Source organism: Marmota flaviventris, chromosome 11, assembly GCF_047511675.1.
Source record: "Marmota flaviventris isolate mMarFla1 chromosome 11, mMarFla1.hap1, whole genome shotgun sequence".
Classification (NCBI taxonomy): Eukaryota; Metazoa; Chordata; class Mammalia; order Rodentia; family Sciuridae; genus Marmota; species Marmota flaviventris.
Window position 1 is genome coordinate 69,512,920 of NC_092508.1, and position 20,567 is coordinate 69,533,486.

Genomic DNA, 20,567 nt, shown 5'->3' on the forward strand with positions numbered 1-20,567 from the left:
TTCATAATAGTCAATCAAAATCACCTGGGCAATTAGGAAAAGTTCCATGAAGAAGGTGGACTTGAGTTGGTCTTTAACAATAAGTAAGTTTTGGATTAATAGAAAGAGGAATTGAGAGCTGGGGTTGTGGCTCAGCGGTAGAGCGCTCGCCTAGCACATGCAAGGCACTGGGTTTGATCCTCAGCACCACAAAAATAAATAAATAAAATAAAGATATTGTGTCCAACTAAAAAATAAATATTAAAAAAAAGAGGAATGGAAGTTTAGAAAAAAGGAGATAATGTGAGCAAAACTAGAAGAACAATTTGAGAGAATAATGTGAAGTTCTTGTTCGAACAAGAAGAAAAGACAAGGTAAAATAGAGCATATTTTATAATCAAAAAATCTTGCACTTTCACTAGTATTTTAAAATATTTATGTTTAGGGCTGGGGTTGTGGCTCAGTAGCAGAGAGCTTGCTCAGTAGCAAGTAGCATGTGTGAGGCACTGGGTTTGATTCTCAGCACATGAAGAAGGCAGGAGACAGGAAGCAAACCTTGGATCAGCAGGCTTTTTTTTTAGCTGTGGATTCAATTGGTGGAACCCTGGAGTGGCTTATTTTCAGGGCAGAAAATGGTGGCCAGCGGTCTGGATTATATAGGCTTCCTTTAGGGTGGGATAGGAGGGCAATTCCTAGATCCAAGTATTGGGGTCCTGATGACCCATTAAGGTGGGACAGGAATGTGACTAGGGAATTTCCTGGGGCTTACTGTATTGGCACCAGGTGACCCTTTAGGGTGGGGGGGTCTGGTGCCAGTCAGGTGCAAGTTCCTTTTATGTTCTTTCTTCTGGCTAAGGCCTAGGATTTTAAATGACAAAAGCTTAGGGGAAATGTCCTTGGACTTGTTTTCCATAACTTTCAGCTTATAAATAATTTTTTTAACAAATAAAAAAAATTTTGGAATATATTTTATTGTTTTATTTTTCAAGGAAGAGAGAGCAAATAGATCAACATATGTTCTGAGATACTTAAACAATGAGTGCAAAAGAGAATATGAGAATCAGTATTTACCCACACCCTCAACCCCATTTTAATTAAATTATGATTTCTCAGCATCCTGCCACTTTGCTCCAGGGGAATTGGTTAGAAAATGAACAAAAAGGTAAAATGATTAAAATTTTCCAGGTTTAGTTTTGTATTAATTCAAAAGACATGTGCACGGGTAGAAAGGGCTCATTCTGGGAATAATGGTAATTAAGGACAGAAGGGCTTGTTTGGAAAAACAGAGGAGTCATTGCTGAGGAAACAGGAGATTTCCAAGAGGCATACTGATGGAATTCAACTGGGAAATTGAAGGGATAAAACAAAGCAAAAATAAAACACTTAGCATTTCTGTAAAGATGTTTACAAATAAGAAATAGTTAATGTGGTAGATTTTTTTTTTAAGTGCCATGGTGTTTCAGTAGCTTCTTCCATCAGGAGGTGGATTCTATTCCTCTAACTCTTGACTCGGGACTTTGATATATGACTTTCTTTAACCTATGGGACATTGGCAAATGTGACACAAACCATCTGAGCATGTCCAGACTAGCCTGCTGGATGATGTGAGATCATGTAGAGAGAAGCCCTAGTTGACAGCCGCTCTGCAGAGGACTTAAAGCAGCCAACCTCGGCTGCCTAATCATCTGCTCCCTGCCACGCAGCAGCCAGCTGACCCAGATCAACAGCATTAACTAGCTGAGCCGTCCAAATTGACAACATACAGAATTTGTGACCTAAATAAAATGGTTGCTGTTTAAAATCACCAAGTTTGGGGAAGTTTTGCTGAGAAAGCAAAATTATTTGGAAGAAAAAATAAGAAATTGTAAAGGATGGATTGTCAGGATATAAAGTAGAGCTGTAAAAGAAACAGGAAAATAATTCTAATTAGAAAAGAACAGGAAAATGTTAACTAAGGAGAGATATACCAAAAGAAGGTAAGTTAACAAGAAAGAATCAAAAAAGTATTGTGAACAGTATTGATAGGGATAAGAAACTGAGTAAGAACCTGTGTAAAGATACAAGCTGAGGATTCCAGAAATGGCATACAAAAGGCAAAACTTGTACTACCAGCAATGACTCCTGCCTTAGGCTGAGGGGCAGCAAGCCCTCAGGATTGGAATGTACAGTGTTACAGCTGAGGGCAGCAGGAAAGAGGTCACAGTGCCAGCATCCAGGGCTATCAATAGCCCCACCAATAAGGCAGGTGGAAGAGACTCTGGATAGACCAACAGCCTACTATGGCTCAAGCAGCATAAGATCCTAGAGATGCTGTTGGAGGAGGACAAGGAGATGTTAAAAGCTCTCAATTACTTTTAACCTTGTTTCTTGAAAACAATTTGCAGACTTGGAGAAATTTACAGAGATATGAAAGGCAGAAGTTTAGCCATCAACAAGCATTTTCAAGAAAGTAAAGGAAGAACTTGGAAGCATAAATGAAGATGTTGAAGCAATAAGCAACTCTTGTCAAGATATGACAAGTCATCTACAGGTAGCAAAGAAATAGTCTCAAGATTTAATAGTAAAACCATTAAGTTTCTGGATGGAAGTCAAATTAAAAAATAAGAGCACAAGTTGCAGACGCCTTCTTATACAAGTTCCAAATGACTTCTGCTGAAATAACTCAAGGAACAGAGAAGGACTTATTATGAAGGATGTTTTCAAGGCATTGGAAAGAGTAAAACATTCATAAGTATGTCAAAGTTTACCTGCATATCAACAAACATCAGATTTAGAAATTATGGAACAGAGGGCCTTGTTTCAAGAAATGGCTTGTGAAAGACTTCATCAGTGGACTCAAATGAAGAACCTTGATGATGAAGAACCTTGACACAAAAATCATATGAAACACCTCTAGCATTAACTAGGACAATGGAAGGCCTGCCAGGTATATCTTAGATGAATTTGGAATAGCCAGAGGAAGTACAGATGTATACGGGTTTACTGATGTTCTTAAAGGAGGGGGACCAAGGAGGTACACCTAGATCTATTGAAATCCACTCACATGACCCTTTGAGGTATGCAGAAAATTTGTTAGCTTGGGTTCATCAACTTACTGCTTCTGAAATGAAATACTTTGAATCTCTCTTAAAGCATGTAAATACACAATTTTAAAGAAAATATTCAAGAAGTTGCTGAACATATCACTAAGGGGTGTGTGCAGGCCTTTAAAGGTTCAAATTGAGTAAACTTGCTAAACTTGGGGAAGTTTTAGTATATAAAATTTCCAATCTTCTGAAATTTTACCAGTGGCATTGTTGTAAATAGTGCAACTGCATTGTTGGCACTACTCTTTGCTGGACAAATAGGAAATATTGAAATATTTCTCAATATGTTAGTCTTCATACCAGTAAATTAAAGGACAAGGTTGAATTCTCACCACTGAACTTTGCACCAAATTGGGCACTCAGTCAGACACTCAAGTTGCTACATAAAGTTTTGGATGTTTCTTTGGTCATACCCTTTAATGCTCAAAAGCTAATTTTGTGCAGGTTTTATCATGTGTCTTGGATCCTCTCTGCCAGATATGTGCTTGTATCAGCCAGCAGTTTAGGCACAGATAATACAGTCACTTCCATGGTCGATGCCCTATTGATAAGGACAACATTAGTTCTATTTGAATTCATTGGCAGATACAAAACAACTAGCATCTGGAAAGGTTAGTTTCAGACTGATGTAAATTTAGACACTTATAAATGAGCAAGCCTCTTATGTTTTAACTAGAATAGGCTTGAATTATATCTACAACACTTTTCAGCACCCTAAACCTAAACAGGGTTTTTTAGCCAATATGCCAAACTTGGATTCTGTGTCACTGAGGGCTACAGTGGTTCAGTTTACCTGCCAGAAAATATGTTAATGCCACTGCTGAACCTTGTTCTAAGTACCACAATGAAAGAACAGATGCTAAAACAGTCTATAGCACTAGTCTGTAGGGCCTGTGGTGAAGCATGTACTGCTGTGAGGCAGTCAATAAACACAGAGATCTAGAGAGCCTCCTATGCTGATCACTGCAGCATCCACAAACACTTCTCTCCTAGTTATGTTATTTGATTGTGTTAGCAAAATATTGCATCCCTAAAATATTGAAGCCTGAATTATTTTTTAGCCTATTAAATCTTTACTTAGAGATTTGACAGAATTTTCTTTACATTGTAAATTTGTAGGTCCCAATTAATTTCTTTCAGTTTCAATAACATGGAAATAAGTAACATATTGGACTGAGTTAGTATTGCTCTGATCTGATTTATATAGATTCTTTGTTAGCCACCTCTCTAGCTCTGCAGTTTCCCCTTTATTTTGGAACATAAATGAAAAAGTAGTATGAGAGTTTTGAAGTATTTTTTACAAGAATAATTCTAAATTAACAGCATATAAAAATTTTGTCAAAATTTAAGAATTAGTATAAAATGTGACCTAATAAATGCTTCTTTACCTAAAAAAAAAAAAAGGAGACAAAATTGAAAGCAGAATATAAATAAATGCCAAGTCATGTGGAACTATAAAGGTTTAGAGCCCAACAAGAATATAGCCCTTTGGGGAACCTATAATGCACCATCTACTATGTTAAATGGTTTGTTGACATTTTCTCATTTAATTTTTACAAAATTCCTGTAGATTCCATTTACAGATAAGGAAACAGGTTCAAAAAAGCAACTTGCCAATAAATAGGTTGTGGAGCTTTGCTATACAGCATAATGCCTATTGCTACTTAAATTTTTCTTAGATCTTATGTTCTGATCACTAATAATAATAATAGTATAATACTACAGGAGGAAACTTTAGGAAGTGATGGATATGTCCAGCAATATCCAACATAACTGCCAGTATACCCTCTCTTAGCACCTTGTCTAAGCACTAGTCTATAGGGCCTGTGGTGAAGTTTTAGTATATAAAATTTATAAACTTTATAAATTTTCCAAAATCTCAATTAAATGGCATTATATAATTAGGTATATATGTCTATATTCCCAGGACCTAGCATACTAAAATCTTAATAAGTGTTTCTTGGATGACATACCAATATAAATTTTTTTCACAGCATTTTATGCTGCAGTAGGTTGAAATATTTAAAAAGTATAGTTCACAGAAGAGAGGATTTGAAGGAAAATGGGACCTGTATTGGCAAGTGAAAATAGATTGCATGACTTATAAAGGGAGGTGCAGGAATACAAAACAGAGATATTGTATTTGCATCCTTCACTGGTTCTTGGCAGAAAGTACACAGAAATTTTATTTCCTTAAACATCAATCGTAATAAATGAATATAAAAAGAGATTTTTTTATCTTTCAGTGATTTTTACAGAATATAGTAGATGAAAACAGTGGCTAGTGCTCTCCCACACACAACCCTGGCAATATTGGTGTTAGTCTTATGTCTGCTCACCGGAACCAGTGTGCACCTCTCTTCCTAACTCTGTGCTCAGTGAAAACACTTTAGCAGTATGAAATTAGCCACAAAGAAAGCACATAGCCACATAAATTAGCAAATGGTACAAATCAAAAATATTGGGGAGGTGGGAGGGCAGAGAAGGAACAGAGATTATAGAGTATTGCTGCCTGGTGCCTGTGGGGACATACAGGTGGAACTTCCTAAATTTTCTCTTTTTTATAAGTTATTGAAATTTTTCTGTACCCAAAAGTAGTCTGATCATTTCATTATAATAAGCTTGACTTCACTTTCTCAGAAGGATTGCTTGAGTAGTTTTATGAAGAGAGTAAAATAACAACCTTGGACAAGGCAAAAGCATGAGATAAAAGGTCGATGTTGAAAGTGAAGTTAGGGGTCATATTCACTCCTGCATCTATTTTCATCCTCTAATTTACATAGGCCCCAAAGAGTATTTTAGGAAGAAGGGAAACTAAACCCTAATATTTTTTTTGGTGCTGGGGATTGAACTTCTAAAGCAGTATAGTTCCCTAAATGAAGAAGGCAGGCAGGATTGATAATAACCCTCCACCAGCAGCTCCCATCAAGAACAAACACCAAGGTAGAGAGAAAGGGCTGGCAATTTCCCAAACTCAGTAGCAGCCTTTACATTATCTTGTGTGCATGTGTGTATGCATGTGTATGCACATGCACACATAAGTGGATGTGTGTGCATATAACTGGTTCTAAGTCCATCATGTGATAAATGCCAAAGGCCTAGATACTAAGGAATTTACCTTGAGTAGAGAGAGGATGTGTATGTGTGCCTTAAAATAAAGAAGATAAAAGACTTGGGTCATTGAGAAGTATGACACTTAAGACTCAAGGCAGATTTTGCTTTGTATATGCAGAGGGAGAGGTTATGGGGCTGTGTAGGAACACTAGATAGATAAGCTATAGAAGAAGCAACAGTTTTAGTGGACATGGCCTTATATGTATGATGGCAGGCAGGCACATAACTCTAGTGGCAACTTGTATCATTTCCACTGCTCTAGATGATACCAGACTTCTACCTGACAGTAGAAGAAACAAAGTTAATTGGCTAGACTATCCATTAGTAAGTATATATTTAGGTTAAACTTGAGAGCCATATCTAGTACATGATCTTCAAATTTTTATCTCTTTTGTTCACTGCTCTATTTCTAGTATCTGGAACAGTGTCTGGCACTAACAACAGTCACCCAACAGAGTTTCAAGAATGGCTAAATTAATGGATCTGAAATTCCATTCTTCTCACCAAACGGGTTATATATCATAAACTTATCCAACCCTTTAGACTAAAGTAAATCTAGAGACCCTTGGGAGGAGAATCCGAGGAGGAATACCATACTTCTAGAGAAAGGCACAACCTCTGAGTTATTGTACTTTAAGTGTGAACCAAGGGCTGGGAATATAGCTCAGTTGGTAGTGCACTTACCTCACATGTACAAGGCCCTGGGTTCAATCCCCAGTACCACAAAAATAAATAAATAAATAAATTTAAATGTGAACCAAATATGAACAAATTTTGTATCTCAAGATGATAAGACTAACATACTCTAGTAAAATTAGCAAGTCAAATTTGATGGCATTTTTTTTCATATCTACTTTAATTTGAACTGCTTTTTTCCTCATGAAAGGTATAAAACTGCTCTCTGTGGATTTTACAAGGCATAAACAATTTATATAACATTTTGAACACCTTCATCTATATAGAGTAAGGAATCCTTTCTAATTTTAAAAGTAATAAACTTCTATTGTCAGTGCACGTGAAAACTAAAAAGCTTTAAGCATTTCATCTTTAAACAAAGCTAATTAGGAACTTATTTTTTTATTGGTTGTTCAAAACATTACAAAGCTCTTGACATATCATATTTCATACATTAGATTCAAGTGGGTTATGAACTCCCATTTTTACCCCAAATACAGATTGCAGAATCACATCGGTTACACATCCACATTTATACATAATGCCATATTAGTAACTGTTGTATTCTACTACCTTTCCTATCCTCTACTATCCCCCCTCCTTCCCCCCCCAAGGGAATGAGCAACCTGCTGAATGAAATAATTATAGAAAACTTTCCAGAAATTAAAAAGGAAACGGATATACAAATTGTAGATGCATACAGGACACGGAGCATACAAAATCACAGTAGACCAATGCCAAGACACATTGTTATGAAGATATCCAATATACAGAACAAAGAGAAAATATTAAAAGCTACAAGAGAAAGGAGGCAGATTACATTCAGGGGTAAACCAATAAGGTTAACAACGGATTTTTCATCACAGACGCTGAAAGCGAGAAGATCCTGGAACAACGTATTTCAAACACTGAAAGACAATGGATGCCAACCAAGAATTTTGTATCCAGAAAAATTAAGCTTCAGGTACGACAACGAAATAAAAATCTTTCATGATAAACAAAAGTTAAAAGAATTTGCAGCCAGAAAACCAGCATTGCAAAGCATCTTGAGCAAAACACTACACGAGGAAGAAATGAAAAACAATAACCAAAACCATCAGTGGGAAGTGCCTCAGTAAAGACAGAGGGGGGGGGGGAAGCTAATCATGGAAAAACAAACTAAATTTTAAAAAAAATAAATAATCAAACATGGCTGGAAGTACAAACCATCTATCAATAGTAATTCTAAACGTTAATGGCCTAAACTCTCCAATAAAGCGACATAGGCTGGTAACATGGATTAAAAAAACAAATGCAACAATATGCTGCCTCCAGGAGACACATCTGATTGGAAAAGACATACACAGGATGAAGGTGAAAGGTTGGGAAAAAATATACCACGCACACGGTCCTCATAAGCAAGCAGGGGTGGCCATCCTCATATCGAATAAAATCGACTTCAAGACTAAGTTAATCAAAAGGGATAAGGAAGGACATTATATACTGTTAAAAGGAACCATTCACCAACAAGACATAACAATCATCAATATTTATGCACCAAATAATGGTGCTGCGACGTTCATAAAACAAATTCTCCTCAAGTTCAAGAATCAAATAGACCATAACACAATAATTATGGGTGACTTCAATACACCTCTCTTACCATTGGACAGATCCTCCAAACAAAAGTTGAATAAAGAAACTATAGAACTCAATATCACAATCAATAACCTAGACTTAACTGACATATATAGAATATATCAACCATCATCAAGTGGATATACTTTTTTCTCAGCAGCACATGGATCCTTCTCAAAAATAGACCATATATTATGCCATAGGGCAACCCTCAGTAAATATAAAGGGGTGGAGATAATACCATGCATTTTATCTGATCATAATGGAATGAAACTGGAAATCAATGATAAAAGAAGGAAGGAAAAATTCTACATCACATGGAAAATGAACAATATGTTACTGAATGATCAATGGGTTACAGAAGACATAAAGGAGGAAATCAAAAAATTCTTAGAGATAAATGAAAATACAGACACAACATATCGGAATCTATGGGACACAATGAAAGCAGTTTTAAGAGGGAAATTCATCGCCTGGAGGTCATTCCTCAAAAAAAGAAAAAGGAACTTATGTTCTAAAGTATACACTAGAAGTTCATAGAATTTAGAGCTGGGGAATGCTTTAGAAATCACTGGTAGAAACCTCTCATTTTATTTTTATTTTTTTTTATTTATTTTTTTATTGGTTGTTCAAAACATTACAAAGCTCTTGACATATCATATTTCATACATTAGATTCAAGTTGGTTATGAACTCCCAATTTTACCCCAAATACAGATTGCAGAATCACATCGGTTACACATCCACATTTTTACATAATGCCCTATTAGTAACTGTTGTATTCTGCTACCTTTCCTATCCTCCACTATCCCCCCTCCCCTCCCCTCCCATCTTCTCTCTCTACCCCATCTGAAACCTCTCATTTTAACATGAAATAAACTGAGGTTGAAGAAGTTAACTCAGCATTTCTAAAACCAAATATTGCTAAGTAGCCCTTTTCCATTATTGACAATTAAAACAACTCAATCATTTTTTTTCTAACATGGAATTCTACTATTTCTATTTAACAAAATTGAAAGTATATACAATCTTCCATCTAACAGATTTTCAAATACTTTTAGTAGTCATGTTCTTTCTAAGTATTTCTTTAGCATTTTCCTCAACTAATATTTTATTATTTTATTACCTCTACTGCAATCATGTTGAATTCTTTAGCGTATCTACCTTAGCTGTATCCAATGAAGGGCTACAGAATACACCTGGGGCAATTTAGTTTTGCCAATACAGGTACCCACAGCACTTATGGGTGAAAATAGCATTCCAGAAGTGAATATCCAGGGACAACATGAAGAAGAATAATTTTAAAAAACAAAGACAAGTGTGGAGAAAAACCAATGTTTAAAAGAGAGTTGTCAAAAGTTTAAAGAAATAAATAGAACCTCTCACTATGTTAATAGGAATGTGTAAAGGTGCAATTATTCTGAAAAATGATATAAAAACATATATCAAATTTTCAGCTTTAAAACATTTGGAAGAGAATTTACATCTGTAAGATCATCAAGTGCACAGAATATATATACAACAATATTTGTAGGAGTTTTGTTAAGAGAAAAGTGAGAAATAAACAAAATGTGCATTAATAAGGGATTGATTAAATAAAAATCAAAGTACAACCATGCAATGACATGTTCTGCAGCAACTCAAATGATGACATCTACATTACTAACATGAAAATATCCTGATTTTTTTAGTTGAAAAAAGAGCCATTTAAAAGGTCAAACATGTACCATAATTCCATTTATATATAGTCTAGTTATAATTGTTTATGACACATGATTAAATTAATGTTCTATTCATAATATTAATCCTATTATTCTTTTTCAGAATATTTATAGTAATAATTTCTGAGTGGTTTGTTTGCATTTCTGAGGTTGCTTTGTTTGCTTTCTTTATGCTTTTGTATACAATTTGGAGATTTTTTAAATTTTATATATATTTTTTAAGTTGTTGATGGACCTTTATTTTATTTATTTATATGCGGTGCTAAGAATCAAACCCAGTGCCTCACATGTCCTAGGCAAGCGCACTACCACTGAGCCACAATGCCAGCCCCATCTTGAAGATTTCTAATTGTTTATATTATTTTAATAATTTTTATAATAATAAAGTTATTTTTATTTCAAAAAAAATCTAAAAATTTCAGAAAGGGTAGAAAAATCAGTGGAATAAAATAGAAAAAAAAAAAAAAACAGCAGGGAACATGGTGTGAGAAGATAGGAAGCCTAGGCAAGAAAGATGAAAGAAAAGAGTGATCTAAAAAGAAAGGCACTGTCAGAAGTTTTAAAAGCCACAGGGAATTTGGGGCTGAGGACAGAGGGTTACTATATCTGGCAATTCAAAGTACTTAATAATTAGATAGAAAGAAGATTAAGAAACCTAAAGAGAAAGATCAATGAGACAATATGAGAGAAATAAGGAATTCACATTTAAACAATGTCTCAAACTTTGTAAATAGGTCTTTTGTTTTCATGATCAATATTATGACTAATTTCATTGGCAGTGTGGCACTATAGCTTTGGATTCATCAAAAAATGCTTTCTTACTATAGAGTTATCTACTGAAATCAGTAATTTATCCCAACCACAAACTGTTACAGAAAGAAAAATAAGATTTTTTTAAAAAAATCCTTTTGCTAAGAAGCCTGTAGTGTTTTTACAAGGTATTTCTAAGGTAATTTAGAAAGTTTGAAAGTAATAAAAAAAAAAAAAGAACACTCATAATATTCTCTCCCCAGAGGCCAGATGAAAGCTTATTTTATCAGCATAAAATTAAAATTTTACGTTCTTCTCATCATGATTTCAATCATTTTGGCTTCCTTTATTATATTCCCACCTGAAACTCATTAAGGGGTAGAAACGCCAGAGGAGCGAAGCTAAGAGAATCTGTTTCTTCCATCATGTTTTCAGTGGTTGGACCATGGACAGTAGGAACACCTAGGGAGCCAGGAAAGAGGGAAGATGGGATGAGGGAGGAAACACATAAACCAAGCGTGGAATGCTGGTCACCAGGGGATGGAGGCAGAGGGGGCCTGGGGTGATGGTAATAGAATAGAAAACTTCACTTAGATAGGAAGAGCAAGTTCAAGAGAATCATTGTACAACATGGTAACTGTAGTTAATAACAATGTATTGTATTTTGAAAAATACTGAGAAGCACATGTTAAGTGCCCTCACCCAAAAGTAATCTACCTGGCCTGATGCAGTGTCACATGCCTGTAATCCCAAGAACCCAGGAGGCTAAGGCAAAAAGGATGACAACTTTGAGGACAGCCCGGGCAACTTAGCAAGACCCTGCCTCAAAATAAAAAATAAAAAAGGCTGGGGATGTATGTTGTTCAGTGGTTAAGTGCACCTGGTTTCAATCTCAGTACCAAAACTAAAACAAAACCTATGTGAGGTAAAGCATATGATTTCATCCAGATTTAGTTATTCAACAATGTATATACTCTTCAAAGTACCATGTTGTACATAGCAATTACATACAATCTTCTCTGTTAATTTAAAAAATAAATTTTTAAAAACAAATAGAGGAGCAAACAATTTCATTCACTGGGCGAAAATATAAAAGAGAACATTTCAATCTCAGAATACTGGACACCTGAAAGGAATTAATTTTATTAAGGTTCCAGTGATTTTAGTACTGCTAAAATTATGGGTGTATACTAGCCCCTCCAAAATCAAGAATATCACCATTTTTAATTATTTAATACTTGTTCATTATTACCAGTATTTAAAACAATTGCTGTATTTAATGTGAATATAAATAGGTGAAGTGGCCACAGTAATTTTTCCCCCAATAATGTCTAGAACTTAAGTGTCTCAATGACAACACTAATACCTAACCCTCCTTAGGGAAGGAAGAGCACAAAACACAAACTTGGCTCAGTGTCTTTACAGCTAGCCTCATTATCTGATTATCACTTAAATAATTATTGATAAAAGCTGATGAATTCCCCCAAAAAATTCAAATAGACTGGTCATTTTATTAGAGGACTCTGTAGAAAGAAGATACCCTGTAGAGGCTGTGTGTCCTACACAGTTGACAAGCTTTCAGGATACCTCTAGGGGATTAGCAGCCAAGAAATGGACTAAGTTGACATACTTTACAATGTTCCCTTCACAGTACTACTTCCACATTTTAAACTGCATAACTAAAGAATGAATACACTTAAGTCTTGGATGTCTAGAAAACTCAACAAAGAGTATAGTGTTAATATAAACCTATATACTAGATATTAAGAATCTTTGGTCGCTAAGTGGTTTGTCTTCAAAGTATTGAATGTTTTCCAATAAAAATATTAAAGGATTAATGGAACAATTTCTTTACTCTAAAATTCCCTTTTAATATTTCTAGGATTATATTTAATGTAACAAAAAGGAATTTCTTTTCATCTATTATATTTCTGAAATGCTGACTGATAGGAAATGTTACATATTCAGAAACACACACACACAGAGTTCTCATTTACAGAGATTATGGCATATGTCACATTAAAAAGCAAATACCCCATACCCAAATACTACTGTGTCTTTGATAGGTAGAGAATAGCAATAAGCAGAGCAAAATGAATTTATGTGAGTCACATACACAAATTATATGAAATAATTAAAGGAAGAACCATAGTATATGGTGTATCATTCATCTGAGAGTTAATTTTAGGAATAAAAGTGAATTTCATTATTAAAGGCTTTTATTATCTTATTTAATTATTATTACCAGAATACCCATAGGAAAATAGAACAGTTTATTATGAAATGTAAATAGCCATTAAAGATGGCTCAATAAATAATTGAAATTTACTGCTGGCTATTCCTTTTTAAAATGTCCAATGATATCCTCCTTAATTTTCATCTTCAAATGTCCAATGTGTTTGGCAGGCAAAATGTACAATTTTAAAAGATTTTTATGTAACACCACTACTTATTATCTGCTCACCAAATACCACTTAGAACTATACCATCAGTTGACCCTATATCAACAATACTAAATAAATTATTAATTTGTAGTGCAGCAGAGAATTTAAAATAAGAACATTAGGCTGTAATAAAAACCAGACTCCAATGAACAGTGTCTTTCCTATTGAGGGAATGAATTCCAGTCCAGTGGGAATTTGATAACTATAAAACATTTCAAACTCAAACAAAATTATTTGGAAAACTATTATGGTATGGGTACTAACTTAATTTAAATGCCTTATTGCTTAATAATAGGACAGTGTCAACATTTTAAAACTAGTCATGAAAAAGTAAGTAAATTTGGCCAAGTCTCCTTGTGGATTTGAATCTGTGTCCTAATAGTTATTAGTCATTTGATCTGGGCAAGCTGTTTAATTGCCTGTGCTTTAGTTTATTCCTTTGTAAAATGAAAATAATAATGGAACTTGCCTCATTGAATAACTACAAAATTAATCCATTCTCCATTATCTGACCTAACTCATGCAAAAATTTAAACTTCATCACCAGTCACATTTTATGTGCTCCCACACAATCTCTGATTTAGCCAAATCACATTTGCCATTCCCAGAATATAAAAGATCCTTTATTCTTTGACTTTAGAACTCCTATTCATCCTTCAAAGCACACCCCTATCTTTGTGAACCCAATGTTTGTTTCTCCTAGCAGAATCCACTTTCTGCTTCTATTGAAAATTTGCATATTCTTTATTATAATGAGCTATACTTAAATTTATATATATACATACATACACACACACACACACACACACACACACAATTATACAATTTGAGAATAGATTGCAACTGCCTAATATGTATCTTCATTCTTACAATCTAAGTCTATAGTGTTTACCTAAAGACACATGGAATCTATATAACCATAGCTTATGAACAAGTCCTGATATTAACTAAAATTTCAAAATTCCAGCTGAGCATGATGGCACATGCCTGTTTCAATAGTGACTCAGGAGGCTGAGGCAGGGGGATCACAAGTTCATGGCAGCCTTAGTAACTTAGCAAGGCCCATTTCAAAATTTAAAAATATAGAAAGGGCTTGAGATGTTGTTCAGCAGTAAATCATCCCTGTGTTCAGTCCCTGTGCCAAAATAATAACAATAAAATTTCAAACTTTGGTATCTTCAATATAATTTTGTTAAGTTTTGATGATCAGTGATGTTGGGCATGTTCACTTATCCCCATGTGCCATTTGTTTGTCTTCTTTGAAGAAATATCTATCTATATTTAGCTTATATTATTAGTTTTTTGCTAGTTAATTGTAGGAGTTCTTTACATATTTTGGAAATTAACCCCTTGTCATATATACGGTTTGCAAATATTCACTTTCATTTCATAAGTTGCCTTTAAATTATGGTTATTATTTCCTTTGCAGTGCAGAAAGTTCTTAGTTTCATGGAGTCTCACTTGTTTTTGCTTTTATTGACTGCTGTTGGGTTTATATCCACGAAATCACTGCCAAGACCACATTGTGAAGCTTTTCCTGTGTTTTCTTCTAGTTTCATACTTGCAGGTCTTAGTTTTAAGTCTTTAATCTACTTTGAGTTGATGTTTATAGGTCCAATTTCATTCTTCCTCATGTAGATAACTGATTTTTATTGAAAAGACTGTCTTTTCTATATTATGTATTTTTTGGCACTTTTTTTGATGATCAACTGACCATTAAACTAAACTGTGGCTTTTCTTCATGGCTCTATTCTGTTCCATTGGTCTATGTATCTGTTTCTATGCTGGTACTGTACTGTTTTGATTACTATAGGTTTTTGGTATATTTTGAAATCAGGTAATGTGATGTCTCCAGCTTTGTTCATCATGCTCAAGAAGGATTTGGCTATTCCAGGTGGTTCTATGTGAATTTTAGGATTATTTTTTCTATTTCTGTGAATAATATTTGAATTTCAATAGAGATTACATTGAATCTATAGGTAATTTTGATAATATGGACATTTTTATAATATTAATTCTTCTAATCCATGAACATAAATTATATTTCCATTTGTGTTATCTTTAATTTAATTTGTCAACATTTTATCATTCCCACAGATCTTTCACCTCTTGGTTAGATCCATTTTAAGTACTTTTATACCATTATAAATGAGATTGTTTTCTTTTTCAGACACGGTTTTAAACATTGTTAGTGAATAGGAACACTATGGATTTTTATATATTAATCTTTATTCCATAACTTGACTAAATTTATTTATTTGTTCTGAGAGGTTTTTTTTGGTAGAGTCTTTACAGGTTTACATACAAAATCTTAATTCTTCTTCTTCAATTTGGGTGATTTTTGTCCCCTTTCTCTTGCCTACTTGCTCTGCATAGGACTTTCAGTACTTGATTGAATAGAAGCAACAAGAGTAGTCATCTTTGTCTAGTTTCTGATCTTAGATGAAAATCTTTCAACTTTTCATCATGGAGTATGAGATAAACTGTGGGTTTATCAGATATGTTCTTTTTAGTCTTTAGGCACATTCTTCAATAACTAATTTGTTGAGAGTATTTTCTTTTTATAAAAAGGATGTTGAATTTTGTCAACTGCTTTTTCTGCATCTAGTTAAATAATCATACCATTTTTGTCTTAATTCTGAATTTTGTCTTGATTCTTTTGTCCTAGATCCATGAATATGGTATGTCACACTCATTGATTTACATATATAGAATCCATCCCAGGGATAAACCTTTCACCACAGGAGTAAATACTACTCTACCATGACATACAAAGTATCTTTTCTTCTGCTAACTTTTGGCCTTGTTTGTTCTTCTTCTAGTTCCTTCAAATGTAAAGTTTATTTGAGCTCATTCTGGTTTTTAGTTTTTGGTACTGGGGATTGAACCTAGGGCTGCTTAACCATTGAGCCACATCCCTAGAAGACGACGACATTGTCGTCGTCGTCGTTATTATTATTATTATTATTATTATTATTATTATTATTATCATTATTTTGAAACAGGGTCTCACTAAGTTACAGAGGCTGGCTTTGAACTTGTAATCTTCCTGCCTCAGCCTTTCATGCTGCTGGGATTATAGGCATGAGCCAACTTACCCTGTGTTATTTTTTTTAATGTAGACATTTATACTATACTCTTCTCTGTTGCGGAATTTCACAAGTTTGAGTAAGTAGTATTCTCATTTCCATGTCTCAAGATATTTTCTAAGTTCCTTTTTGATACCTTTTTTGACCTATTGGTTGTTCAAGAATTTTTTGTTTAATATCCACATTGTAATACACTTGTAATTGTTTCAGTATTTATACTGCTATTGGTTTCTAGTTCCATCCTATTGTGGTCATAAAAATTATTTGGTCTGATTTTGATCTCTTTAACTTCCATAAAACTGGTTTTGGGGTCTAAGATTCTGTAGAATATTCTGGCTTCCTTGAGACGAATGTGTATTCTGCTCCTATTAAGTTGAATGTTCTGTATATGTCTATTAGGTTCATTTTGCCTAGAGTGTTCTTCAACTGCTATTTCCTTTTGATCTTACTTTTAGATGTTTTACCATCACTGAAAGTGGGATATTAAAGCCTCCTACTATTATTGTATTGCTATTTCTATTTTCAGTTCTACTGATATTTGCTTTATTTATTCATGTGTTCTAATGCTGAGTATATAAATATTTATAATTATGATGCCTATGCCTACTATATCAATTATTATAATTATTCTGGTGAATTTATACTTTTTCCATTATAAAATGTCTTTGGGGGGAGCTCTTACAATAGTTTTAACTTAGGTGTTTTGTTGGACACAAGTGCAGCCACCTCTGTCCTTTCTTTACATATTCATGGAATAGTTTTCCATCCTACACTTTCAGTTTATGTATCCTTAAATCTCAAATGAGCTTCTTTTAGACAGCAAATAGTTCAGTCATATTTTTTCATCCATTCAGCCACTCTTGTCTTTTGATTGGGGTGGGGAGCAGTTACATGCCTTTAATTTTAAGGGAGTTTTTGACAGAGAAGAATGTACTGTTGCCATTTTGTTAATTGTGTTCTTTTAGTTATTTGGTTTATTTTCCTCTCCTACTGTCTTCCTTTATGCTTTGATTTTTTTGTATGCTTATATTCCTTGATTCTTTTCTCTTTTCCTTTTATGTAAACCCTGTAGGTATTTTTGGTGACTACTATGGGGCTTAGAAATTTTATAAAATATAAGATCTTATAGTTAAAAGAGCCTATTTTATTCTCATAAAAACTTAGGCTCAATCAAATAAAAACAATTCTGAATTCTCCCTCCCACTCTTATTTTATGGTATTGTATCACAACTTTGATCTATTTATGTAGTGTATCTATTAACATATTTCTACCTATTAAAAGTATTTTTACTACTTTTAACATTTTTACTAGAATTACAAAGATTTACTCACCATTCTTACAGTTTTATCATTCTGTATTTTTCTATATATTTACCTATATTGGCAATTTTTATAGTTTCTTATGTTATCATGTTACTATTTGTTTCATGTTGAAACCCTTCCTTTAGTAGTTCTTATAGGAGGATCTTATGGTGATGAACATTTTCTACTTTTGTTAGTTGGTGAAATATTTTCTCTTCATTATTAAAGAATAGTTTTATTAGGCACATTGTTCTTGATTGGCAACTTTTTCTTTCAGGACTTTGAATATAGCATCCTACCTGCTTCTGGTCTGCAAGGTTTCTGCTAAGAAATCTGCTTTTCATCTTGTAAAGGTTCCCTTGTACCTAACAGCTTTGATCTTCTTTTGCTACTTTTCAATTCTCTCTTTAACCTTAATGTTTAACAATTGTGTTATAATTTGTCTTGATACAAAAATCTTTTCTTTTCCCCAGTACTAGAGATTAAACCTCTACCACTGAGCTACACCACCAGCCCTTTTTATTTTCAATTTTGAGAAAGGATCTCAAAATTGCAATCCTCCTGCCTCAGCCTGTTGTGTAGCTGGAATTACAGGTGTGAGCCACCATGCCCAGCGACTTTTCAGTATTTTCTTTCTCTTTGTGAAATTCTCACTTTGTTTCGGTAATGTTTCTCTAACCTCAGATAATATCTTTATGACAGTTACTTTGAATTTTCCATGAGGTACATCACATATATAGATATATAGCTACCATATATATCATTATATTGTGTGTGTGTGAATGTGTGTGTGTGTATGTGTGTGTGTATCTCCATCCATTTCATTAGGCTCATTTTCTAGAGATTCATTTCATTCCTTTGAATAGAATGTATTTTCATGTTTCTTCATTTTTCTTCACTTTTTGTATTTTGTTACTAGATTTCTCACAAAGGAAATTTTTCTGTGACTTGTTCCCAAATGGTATGTCTATGGAAGAGAGGAGGAGGGTTCATGACTTCGTACTCTGCCATCTTACTGACATCAATCCTCTGTATTTTTTTAATTGATTATCTGTATTGCTTCAAGTATCCCCAATTCTTCAAACAGCTTTTGTCACCAAAAACTAGTAGTATTGAACCAATTTGTTTTCTCTTGGCACATTTCCTCTGCTGCTGTAATCAAACAAGATTTCACTACTCACAAACAGCACCATTTTTCAAACTTTGTTAACAAATCATCCATTCAGAAATGTACGTTGGTTGCAGCTTCACTGTCATTTTTAACTTTGTAAGGAAATTCTGCTGATATCATATTCCACTTTAACTTTCTAATTTATTCTGATTGATACCTTCTGAGTCACAGAGGTTTTTATGAATATTTACTCTGATTATGGCAATATCTATTTTATTCTAGCATATCAATAGTTTCATTATATAACAAAATGTTTTACTATCTAATTAAATAGCAAGAAAAAAATCTACATACACTGTGCCAAAAAAGCACAGCATTCAGAGTCTACTTCTCCCTTATTTTCTTGTTCTGAAAAGTAATAAAAATAAAATTTCATGGTATAGTGATATACATCATACTAAAACTCCATGATTAATGCAATGAGTAGCAGTGTGATACATGGAACCACAAACATTCGGTCATTATTCTGCCATTGTAATGCAAAAGTATCTATAGATAAAACACAATTGATGAGCATGTCTATGCTCCAATAAAGCTTTATTAATAAACATTGTTGTAATTTGGATCTGAAATGTCCCCCCAAAACTCATGTGTTTAAGGTTTGTTCCAAAGTAGCAGTGAGGGGGATCCTTTGTGAGAAGATTGGGTCATGAGGGCTCTGACCTGATTAACTGATTAGTCCATTGGTGAATTCATACATAATGGGCTATCTGAAGGTGGAGGAAACTTTAGAAGATGAGGCCCAGTTGGAGGAAATAGGTCACTGGTGGTATGCCCTTGAAGGGTGTATTTTATCTTCAGCCCCTTTTCCTCTCCCTCTCTCTTCTTCTCTCTTTCCTAGCTGACCTGAGGTAAGCATCTCTGCTGTATCATGCACTCCCCACCATATTGTTCTGACTCACCATCAGCCTATAAACCATGGAGTCAAGGAACCATGGACTAAAACCTCTGAAATCATGAGCAAAAATTAATCTTCTCTCTTTTAAGTTGTGTACCTTAACAACTTAAAGTATTTTATCACAAAGATGGATAGTTGAAACAAACACTGAAATCTTAATTTCATGGAAATTTTATGTCAGAAATATTACTATTAATTCTTCTGATCTATCTCTAGCCTCCCTCCCCTGAAGTTGATTAGTACATGACCTTACTCTGAAGCGATTGTGGTAAGTAGGATTTAGTATCTTCTCTCAAAGTGGTGCTGATACTGGGAATGGTAAAGGACACAAATTGAGTCAAAGTATCAATACACTGTGGCCTTAGGAGAAATAAGCTTACTAAATGTTCCTTGCATAAAAGAATAAGCAATGATCATCCCACAGATGTGTAGACATATAAGCAGCTTGCAAAAGTAATTGAACAAATTTCCTCAAACTGCCCACACTTCAACAACTGATCCCATTGACACCAAAGTGGAGGCAATGTTAGAGAAAGAATTTTAAAAATTCATAGTTAAAATGTTCCATGAGCTAAAAGAAGATGTAGACAATTATCCTTAGAGAGCAATGCAGGAAGTGAAAGACCATTTCAATAAAGTGATAGAGACTCTTAAAAAGAACCAAACAGAAACCCTGGACATGAAAGACTCAAAAATTCAAATTCAAAAATTAATAGAAAGCA

General features: G+C 34.0%; 1 protein-coding gene and 1 pseudogene across 3 annotated transcripts in view; one reads left to right on the forward strand and one right to left on the reverse strand.

Moving 5' to 3' along the window:
• Slc4a10 (solute carrier family 4 member 10) overlaps positions 1-20,567 on the reverse strand; it is a 213,435-nt gene that overhangs the window by 142,522 nt on the left and 50,346 nt on the right. The gene's annotated exons all lie outside the window — the stretch shown is intronic.
• Positions 2,386-4,058, forward strand: LOC114094771 (conserved oligomeric Golgi complex subunit 6 pseudogene; annotated as a pseudogene).